General features: G+C 39.9%; 1 long non-coding RNA gene across 1 annotated transcript; it reads right to left on the minus strand.

The window, feature by feature from the left end:
- Positions 1-3,463: 3,463 nt before the first annotated feature.
- Positions 3,464-8,550, minus strand: LOC137994920 (uncharacterized). The gene is made up of 2 exons (XR_011122217.1): positions 8,431-8,550; positions 3,464-3,793 (listed from the first exon to the last, which is right to left on the minus strand). It is a non-coding gene; the product is annotated as an uncharacterized lncRNA (long non-coding RNA).
- Positions 8,551-10,271: the final 1,721 nt, after the last annotated feature.

Raw genomic sequence — 10,271 nt, forward strand, 5'->3', positions numbered from 1 at the left:
TAATTAACTTTTTCCCCCTCCTTCGTTGAAGCACCGGGATTTGGATATAAGAATAGCTCCTTTTGTTTCGTATTTATCAATAATTCGAATCTCGGGTCAAGTTTCAACCATATTTTTTTTTCTTTTGAGAGTCGTCGTTTCATGTACATGCTAGTAAGATCTTTTTCTGAACTTTTTAAGTCTCAACTGTTTTTCAAATTTTTTCTAGCTTTCTGACTTTCTGACCAGCTGACTTTTAGCTTTTTGAAAACCGGAGAATTATGAGGAAAACCCTCGAAGCAGAATCGAATACCACCGCGATACAAGTCATGTCCCCATTAGTGGGAGGCAACTGCTCTCCTTGGTTCTAGAAGTCAAGTCCCGTTCCCAGGGCATTTTTTCGCCGCCCGTTCATTTCTCCTGAGAACAAGCTCGCCACTATCCTGCCAATTAAACAGAAACGAATATTCCCACTCATAGACATACCAAATCAGATAGACATCAGAGACAAATCGCTCACTGGTAGGACGAATTATCGAATTCAGCACTTTTTCCCAAAATGCATCATAATTAGGCGGAATGCGCTGTACCATTCACCAGCTTTTACCAGAATGCATTGCAGTTGAGCCGAACGCCATCAAACTCTCCGGAGATAGCCTGAGCACGAGGTCCCGTAAATATTCGATGAAACAACATATCCGTGATGTAAGAGTGAAAACTCACAACAATTCCAGAAATGTTATTGCGCGGAGTTTTGCCACTAAATGTTTCAGTGTTCAGAAACATAATAGTCAACGTCCACGCTTTCTTACACCCATTTTCACAATTTTACCAAATAATCGCCAAAATCCATGGAAATTCCAAACATCCCAGGTAAGAATGACTTCGTCTCCATTGCATTCAATCTTATCGCTTTACTTCACAGTTCGACTACCACAAGGAAAAATACCTTGTGTCTTACTTCTATGCACTGTTGCTTTACTTAGGAATGCTTCCTTTTTTTTTAAACAAGAATACATTTTATAAGAATATCGAAACTGAGATTTGCGAAATTTTAAGAATAAACCCGAGGCTGAAATAACGATATAATCTTGTGTTGAAAATCTGTGAATACACTACAATTTTATGTTTTTAACTTAACCGTATAAAATTATTTCTTTCTTTAAACGTAGTTGAAACAAAATCGGGTACTTTCGTTTCCGTCTTGGTGTTTCTGCGAGAAATGCATATTTGAAGGATATTAAGGTTCTCCTTTACAAAGGAAACTACTTTAATCTAGTTTTTCTTGGCCCTATATATTTTTCTTTCCTTGATGTGCCATTTTTGTGTTATGCCGGTACTGTACTGAAAGTAGTGTAAGCTTCTGTATTGTCAGTAGCGTTAGTGATCGTATTGTATTGTAAGTAGTGTTTGTACTGCATGGTGAGTAATATAAGTAGCGTAAGCTTTTGTATTGTAAGCGATGGAGTTAAAAAAAATGTCAGGTAGACTACTGCACGACTGATACTAACGCGAAAATGTATTTTTTGAACAATATTTCGGCTACCCAATACCATCCTTCATCTGGTTTACTGATGATACTTTACTCGAGATGACACGACTTACACAATGCAACTTACTGCTTGCAAAGTGATACTTAGGGCAGGGCATGGAGCGTGGGTGCTCCGGCAAACCCAGGTAACTTGGCTGGGAGAGCCAACCGTTTTCATACCCTTTTTTAGAAAACGCATTGAGGAGTTTACACGGTATGAAGAGATCAATGTAATAAACACTGAAAAGCGGCCGCCACCGAACTAAGAGATAAAAAACAAATTAAACTTGTCTCCAAAACGTTTCTTTTGTCCGCCATCGTGTTTGTTGTGCTTAGTGGCCTTACAAAGGGAAGCCCAATGGCTGGCCATCCCGCTTAGGTGAGTTGCACGTATAGGCGGGCTATGTTCAACTTGTTTTAACCCTCCTAGCCGGGTAACTCGATCAGCCGGGGCACCCTCCCTCCGTGCAAACAGGCCCTCACACAACGGACTTACATTACGGCATGTTGGAGCATTGGGTACCAAGAAATTGCTCATCAAACTAGAGCAGATTGTTTACTGGAGAAAAGCTAAAGCTTACTACATTCATTTATTCAAAAAAAGTAAAAATGGCTCCTATTTAAGTTGGAAGATTGTGGATCTTTCTTCTTCATAAGATAGTCAAACGTTAGTAATCGTAAGAATTCATCAAGGTGTGGGCTGCGTTAACTTATTTGAAGTAAGTACTTAATGATAGTCTAAGAATAAAATTAAACTGCAGTAACCTGCAAGTTGAGGTTGTACGGACTTAGACCCAAAGTAACGTCAACTTGTAGATCATCCTTGCTAGAAACAATTTTGCAAGACTGCATCCAAGAGAAATCGCATTGTTTTTTAACATTCACAAAATAGCTGGTAATTAATGGATTTCTTCCTCGCCTTCGCAGAAAAAACAAACCTCCTTGTCTACACGTCCCAGTTGTCAGTTTTAAGGATGTGTGGGTCGCTATTCGTCGATGGGAGCGATTGCAGAATACCCGTCCACAAAGAAGCGTTTCGTTTGCGACTCGAGAAGCAGTGCCGAAGTGAACCAAAGAGGGTTTCGCGTGGTTCGCGTCGGATACAGTGAATAGAGTAGTGACTGCTGCCGCAGTGCCGTGGAGCCTTAGTCGACTTAACGTTAAATTGAGTTCAGTAGAATGGCTGGTCTCACGGTGCTTTAGTCGATTTCAGGTTAAAGTGAATTGGGTAGGATGTCTGGCGCCGCAGTGCCGCAATGCCTAAGTGTTTAGTTGAGACGAGTTATATTCCATGTGTTGTTTGTTTTGCCTCGGATTAAGAACGAGGTTACAGGGCCGGATCCATACCGATTTCCACCCTTTTACGAAAATCGGTCAATTTTCATGAAAAGTATAGTTACATTAATTTTTAAAATAAAAGTAGAATTCCAAGTTGAAATCTTGAAAATGGTGTGATTTTTTTTTTGTCAATTTTCGGGCACAGACACGCTCTGGCTGTGTTATTTTCTACCCAGGAAGTCATTTGTCACTGTCTTCGTTACATAATCAGTAACGCAGTGAGTATAGAGCTTTACATTCTAGGACCAGAAAGACTACGAGTACGAGATTTTCTCACAGAACTACCATTACTTGGCGGGAAAAACGTGATAATGTCATCATTTTAGTGCGAGGTTTTGCAAAAATCAACGGTCGTCGTGTCAAAGAAAACAAGTCAACAACACGGTAGCAGTTTTGGCATTTTTCGACCAGCAAAAAGGCTCAGTTACCGGCAAGAAGAATAACTGAGCAACCTATGCTGCTAAGAAAGAGTAAAATTAATCGTCCGAGCTATAAATGTTCCAAGTATTTTCGCTAAAAATGGGCATCCAAATCTCGTACTCGTTCTCGTCCTCTTCGTAGAATCTAAAAGTCTCTAATGACTACTCAACGGCGGTCTCGCGATCATCTGATTGATGCGCTGGAGAGTTAAACCCCCCCCCCCCCCCCCCAAAAAAAAAAAAAAAAAAAAAAAATTCCGGGGAAGCATACCCCCGAAGTCCCCTAGGAACTTTTTCGTTGTTTTGCAAACCGGTCATTATTTACCTTATATCCGCCCCTGAGCGTCCTCCTAAGCTATATCCATGTGTTGCGCGCTTGACGGTCATTTATTATTCGCTTCGGCACAGCAGATGAAAAGGACGGTGAACCAACACCGCGAATGCGGCGCTGCGGCAGCAGTGTTTTTGGGGTCCATTTCTTGTGGTCGGGTGTTCTGCAAACCTAAACTTGAAGCTTCTTTATCATCTTTTTTGTTTCAAAGGAATTCGAAAAAAACTTTCAATCAGTCAGTAAGCTCTTTAATTGATTTCTTCATAATCCTATAATATATATATGCTAATTGGATTTTAAGACTATAATTATAGACTGAGCGTAGCTTCAGTATTGTTGATAAATATGTTCCTGATTTTCTTGTTTCTGCCAAGTCTTCTGCTATTATTTCAACCACTAAAAAAATAAGTGAACCAGGCGACTCCCCGGCAGCACTGCCGAACCCTCCCCCCCCCTAAGTTTGAAGAAGTTATTGGTCCATCCATTGTTTAAAATACAGCTTTCTACGTCGAAGTGGAAAACGTTAATCCAATTTGATAACTGTGGAACGAAGCCAACATACTTCAAGGTCTCACGAAGAAAGGACCAGTCTGGAGTATAGAGGGCTTTCTAAATCCAGAAAAAACTATAAGTACTGCCGTTAATCAATAGAATATATTCTGTAATAAATCTGTCTTTCACATGATGATAAAACCTGTCTGATCTCTTGAGATTAATTTTAATTTGTTTTGCTATAGCTTTAGTAGCAATCTTGTAACCGCAATGTAAGAACGTTAGCGGTCGCCAGTTTTTTACTAAGCTGATCCAAGTAGTCTAAGGCTTTGCGATATGTTTTTGGTATAAGTTTTACACCTCGTCTTTGCGATACCGAGAGCTTTCTCTTCTCATATGAGTAACTGAGAACGTTTATAAGAACATCAGCCACATCATTCCAGAAAACCTTATAGTTATAAATTCAAACTTCGGAAGGCCATCGGTTCCTGGTGTTGTATCCAAAGACATAGATTTTAGCGTCTCCAAACATTACTCTTCTTCTTCGGTGCTCAACCGTTTTTTGATTCGCTTGTTTGAAAAGAAAGTCTTCCGTGATGCAATGCTAACTTACTTTAGAGGCTATTATAGAGGCTTTCATAAAAAGACGCGCATTCGCTTCAGTAAAATCTTTGTCCGTGACAACCAAATCTTTCTCATTTACTTTGATCTGAAAAGTAGTTCCTTGTTTACAGTCTTTTTTCTAAATCAAGGAGGTAATTGACTTTCCCCCCCCCCCTTCGTTGAAGCACCAGGATTTGGATATAAGAATAGCTCCTTTTGTTTCGTATTTATCAATAATTCGAATCTCGGGTCAAGTTTCAACCATATTTTTTTTCTTTTGAGAGTCGTCGTTTCATGTAAATGTTAGTAAGATCTTTTTCTGAACTTTTTAAGTCTCAACTGTTTTTCAAATTTTTCTAGCTTTCTGACTTTCTGACCAGCCGACTTTTAGCTTTTTGAAAACCGGAGAATTATGAGGAAAACCCTCGAAGCAGAATCGAATACCACCGCGATACAAGTCATGTCCCCATTAGTGGGAGGCAACTGCTCTCCTTGGTTCTAGAAGTCGAGTCCCGTTCCCAGGGCACTTTTTCGCTGCCCGTTCATTTCTCCTGAGAACAAGCTCGCTACTGTCCTGCCAATTTAACAGAAACGAATATTCCCACTCATAGACATACCAAATAAGAAAGACATCCGAGACAAATCGCTCACTGGTAGAACGAATTATCGAATTCAGTACTTTTTCCCAAAATGCATCATAATTAGCCGGAATGCGCTGTACCATTCACCAGCTTTTACCAGAATGCATTGCAGTTGAGCCGAACGCCATCAAACTCTCCGGAGATAGCCTGAGCACGAGGTCCCGTAAATATTCGATGAAACAACATATCCGTGATGTAAGAGTGAAAACTCACAACAATTCCAGAAATGTTATTGCGCGGAGTTTTGCCACTAAATGTTTCAGTGTTCAGAAACATAATAGTCAACGTCCACGCTTTCTTACACCCATTTTCACAATTTTACCAAATAATCGCCAAAATCCATGGAAATTCCAAACATCCCAGGTAAGAATGACTTCGTCTCCATTGCATTCAATCTTATCGCTTTACTTCACAGTTCGACTGCCACAAGGAAAAATACCTTGTGTCTTACTTCTATGCACTGTTGCTTTACTTAGGAATGCTTCCTTTTTTTTTAAACAAGAATACATTTTATAAGAATATCGAAACTGCTGAGATTTGCGAAAATTTAAGAATAAACCCGAGGCTGAAATAACGATATAATCTTGTGTTGAAAATAGTTGAATACACTACAATTTTATGTTTTTAACTTGACCGTATAAAATTATTTCTTTCTTTAGACGTAGTTGAAACAAAATCGGGTACTTTCGTTTCCGTCTTGGTGTTTCTGCGAGAAATGCATATTTGAAGGATATTAAGGTTCTCCTTTACAAAGGAAACTACTTTAATCTAGTTTTTCTTGGCCCTATATTTTTTTTTCCTTGATGTGCCATTTTTGTGTTATGCCGGTACTGTACTGAAAGTAGTGTAAGCTTCTGTATTGTCAGTAGCGTTAGTGATCGTATTGTATTGTAAGTAGTGTATGTACTGCATTGTAAGTAATATAAGTAGCGTAAGCTTTTGTGTTGTAAGTAATGGAGTTAAAAAAAAATTCAGGTAGACTACTGCACGACTGATACTAACGCGAAAATGTATTTTTTGAACAATATTTCGGCTACCCAATACCATCCTTCATCTGGTTTACTGATGATACTTTACCCGAGATGACACGACTTACACAATGCAACTTACTGCTTGCAAAGTGATACTTAGGGCAGGGTATGGAGCGTGGGTGCTCCGGCAAACCCAGCTAACTTGGCTGGGAGAGCCAACCGTTTTCATACCCTTTTTTAGAAAACGCATTGAGGAGTTTACACGGTATGAAGAGATCAATGTAATAAACACTGAAAAGCGGCCGCCACCGAACTAAGAGATAAAAAACAAATTAAACTTGTCTCCAAAACGTTTCTTTTGTCCGCCATCGTGTTTGTTGTGCTTAGTGGCCTTACAAAGGGAAGCCCAATGGCTGGCCATCCCGCTTAGGTGAGTTGCACGTATAGGCGGGCTATGTTCAACTTGTTTTAACCCTCCTAGCCGGGTAACTCGATCAGCCGGGGCACCCTCCCTCGGTGCAAACAGGCCCTCACACAACGGACTTACATTACGGCATGTTGGAGCATTGGGTACCAAGAAAATTCTCATCAAACTAGAGCAGATTGTTTACTGGAGAAAAGCTACAGCTTACTACATTCAGTTATTCAAAAAAAGTAAAAATGGCTCCCATTTAAGTTGGAAGATTGTGGATCTTTCTTCTTCATAAGATAGTTAAACGTTAATAATCGTAAGAATTCATCCAGGTGTGGGCTGCGTTAACTTATTGAAAATCTAAGAATAAAATTAAACTGCAGTAACCTGCAGTTTGAGGTTGTACGGACTTAGACCTAAAGTAACGTCAACTTGTAGATCATCCTTGCTAGAAACAATTTTGCAAGACTGCATCCAAGAGAAATCGCATTGTTTTTTAACATTCACAAAATAGCTGGTAATTAATGGATTTCTTCCTCGCCTTCGCAGAAAAAACAAACCTCCTCGTCTACAATTCCCAGTTGTCAGTTTTAAGGATGTGTGGGTAGCTATTCGTCGATGGGGGCGATTGCAGAATATCCATCCATCCACAAAGAAGCGTTACGTTTGCGACACGAGAAGCAGTGCCGAAGTGAACGAAAGAGGGTTTCGCTTGGTTCGCGTCGGATACAGTGAATTGAGTAGTGACTGCTGCCGCAGTGCCGTGGTGCCTTAGTCGACTTAAGGTTAAATTGAGTTCAGTAGAATAGCTGGTCTCACGGTGCTTTAGTCGATTTAAGGTTAAAGTGAATTGAGTAGGATGTCTGGCGCCGCAGTGCCGCAATGCTTTAGTGTTTAGTTGAGACGAGTTATATTCCATGTGTTGTTTGTTTTGCCTCGGATTAAGAACGAGGTTACAGGGTTGGATCCATACCGATTTCCACCTTTTTACCAAAATCGGTCAATTTTCATGAAAAATATACATTAATTTTTAAAATAAAAGTATAATTCCAAGTTGAAATATTGAAAATGATGTTAATTTTTTTGTCAATTTTCGGGCACAGTCACGCTCTGGCTGTGCTATTTTCTACCCAGTAAGTCATTTGTCACTGTCTTCGTTACATAATCAGTAACGCAGTGAGTAGAGAGCTTTAGATTCTAGGACGAGAAAGACTACGAATACGAGTTTCTCACAGAACTACCATTACTTGGCGGGAAAAACGTGATAATGTCATCATTTTAGTGCGAGGTTTTGCAAAAATCAATGGTCGTCGTGTCAAAACAGGTCAACAACACGGTAGCAGTTTTGGCATTTTTCGACCAGCAAAAAGGCTCAGTTACCAGCAAGAAGAATAACTGAGCAACCTATGCTGCTAACAAAGAGTAAGATTAATCGTCCGAGCTACAAATGTTCCAAGTATTTTCGCTAAAAATGGGCATCCAAATCTCGTACTCGTTCTCGTCCTCTTCGTAGAATCTAAAGGTCTCTAGTGACTACTCAACGGCGGTCTCGCGATCATCTGATTGATGCGCTGGTGAATGTCTTTGAAACACTGGAAAGAGGACTATGGAGAGTTAATCCCCCCCCCCCCCCAAAAAAAAAATTCCGGGGAAGCATACCCCCGAAGTCCCCTAGGAACTTTTTCGTTGTTTTGCAAAGCGGTCATTATTTACCTTATATCCGCCCCTGAGCGTCCTCCTAAGCTATATCCATGTGTTGCGCGCTTGACAGAACCTACACCGCGAATGCGGCGCTGCGGCAGCAGTGTTTTTGGGTCCATTTCTTGTGGTCGGGTATTCAGCAAAGTAGCCCGTCGATGAAAGAATTTGAAATTAAAAGTGAAACTTTTTTATCATCTTTTTCGTTTCAAAGGAATTTGAAAAAAACTGCAATCAGTCAGTAAGCTCTTTAATTGATTTCTTCATAATCCTATAATATATATATACTAATTGGATTTCAAGACTATAATTAGAGACTGAGCTTAGCTTCATTATTGTTTATAAATATGTCCCTGATTTTCTTGTTTCTGCAAAGGCTTCTGTTATTATTTCAACCACTGTCGAACCTTCCCCCCCACCCCCCCCACGACTTTTCCTCCCTTCCCAACTCGACTAAGTTTGAAGAAGTTATTAGTCCATCCATTGTTTAAAATACAGCTTTCTACGGCGAAGTGGAAAACGTTAATCCAATTTGATAACTGTGGACCGAAGACAACATACTTCAAGGTCTCACGAAGAAAGGACCAGTCTGGAGTGTCGAAGGCTTTCTAAATCCAGAAAAAACTATAAGTGCTGCCGTTAATCAATAGAATATTTTCTGTAATAAATCTGTCTTTCACATGATGATAAAACCTGTCTGATCTCTTGAGATTAATTTTAATTTGTTTTGCTATAGCTTTAGTAGCAATCTTGTAACCGCAATGTAAGAGCGTTAGCGGTCGCCAGTTTTTTACTAAGCTGATCCAAGTAGTCTAAGGCTTTGCGATATGTTTTTGGTATAAGTTTTACACCTCGTCTTTGCGAAACCGAGGGCTTTCTCTTCTCATATGAGTAACTGAGAACGTTTATAAGAACATCAGCCACATCATTCCAGAAACCTTATAGTTATAAATTCAAACTTCGGAAGGCCATCGGTTCCTGGTGTTATATCCAAAGACATAGATTTTAGCGTCTCCAAACATTACTCTTCTTCTTCGGTGCTCAACCGTTTTTTGATTCGCTTGTTTGAAAAGAAAGTCTTCCGTGAGGCAATGCTAACTTACTTTAGATGCTATTATAAAGGCTTTCATAACAGACGCGCATTCGCTTCAGTAAAATCTTTGTCCGTGACAACAAAATCTTTCTCATTTACTTTGATCTGCAGAGGCGTTCCTTGTTTACAGTCTTTTTTCTAAATCAAGGAAGTAATTGACTTTTTCCCCACCCTTCGTTGAAGCACCGGGATTTGGATATAAGAATAGCTCCTTTTGTTTCGTATTTATCAACAATTCGAATCTCGGGTCAAGTTTCCACCATATGTTTTTTTCTTTTGAGAGTCGTCGTTTCATGTAAATGCTAGTAAGATCTTTTTCTGAACTTTTTAAGTCTCAACTGTTTTTCAAATTTTTTCTAGCTTTCTGACTTTCTGACCAGCTGACTTTTAGCTTTTTGAAAACCAGAGAATTATGAGGAAAACCCTCGAAGCAGAATCGAATACCACCGCGATACAAGTCATGTCCCCATTAGTGGGAGGCAACTGCTCTCCTTGGTTCTAGAAGTCAAGTCCCGTTCCCAGGGCACTTTTTCGCCGCCCGTTCATTTCTCCTGAGAACAAGCTCGCCACTGTCCTGCCAATTTAACAGAAACGAATATTCCCACTCATAGACATACCAAATCAGATAGACATCAGAGACAAATCGCTCACTGGTAGAACGAATTATCGAATTCAGCACTTTTTCCCAAAATGCATCATAATTAGCCGGAATGCGCTGTACCATTCACCAGCTTTTACCAGAATGCATTGCAGTTGAGCCGAA

This window comes from Montipora foliosa, chromosome 3, assembly GCF_036669935.1.
Source record: "Montipora foliosa isolate CH-2021 chromosome 3, ASM3666993v2, whole genome shotgun sequence".
NCBI lineage: Eukaryota > Metazoa > Cnidaria > Anthozoa > Scleractinia > Acroporidae > Montipora > Montipora foliosa.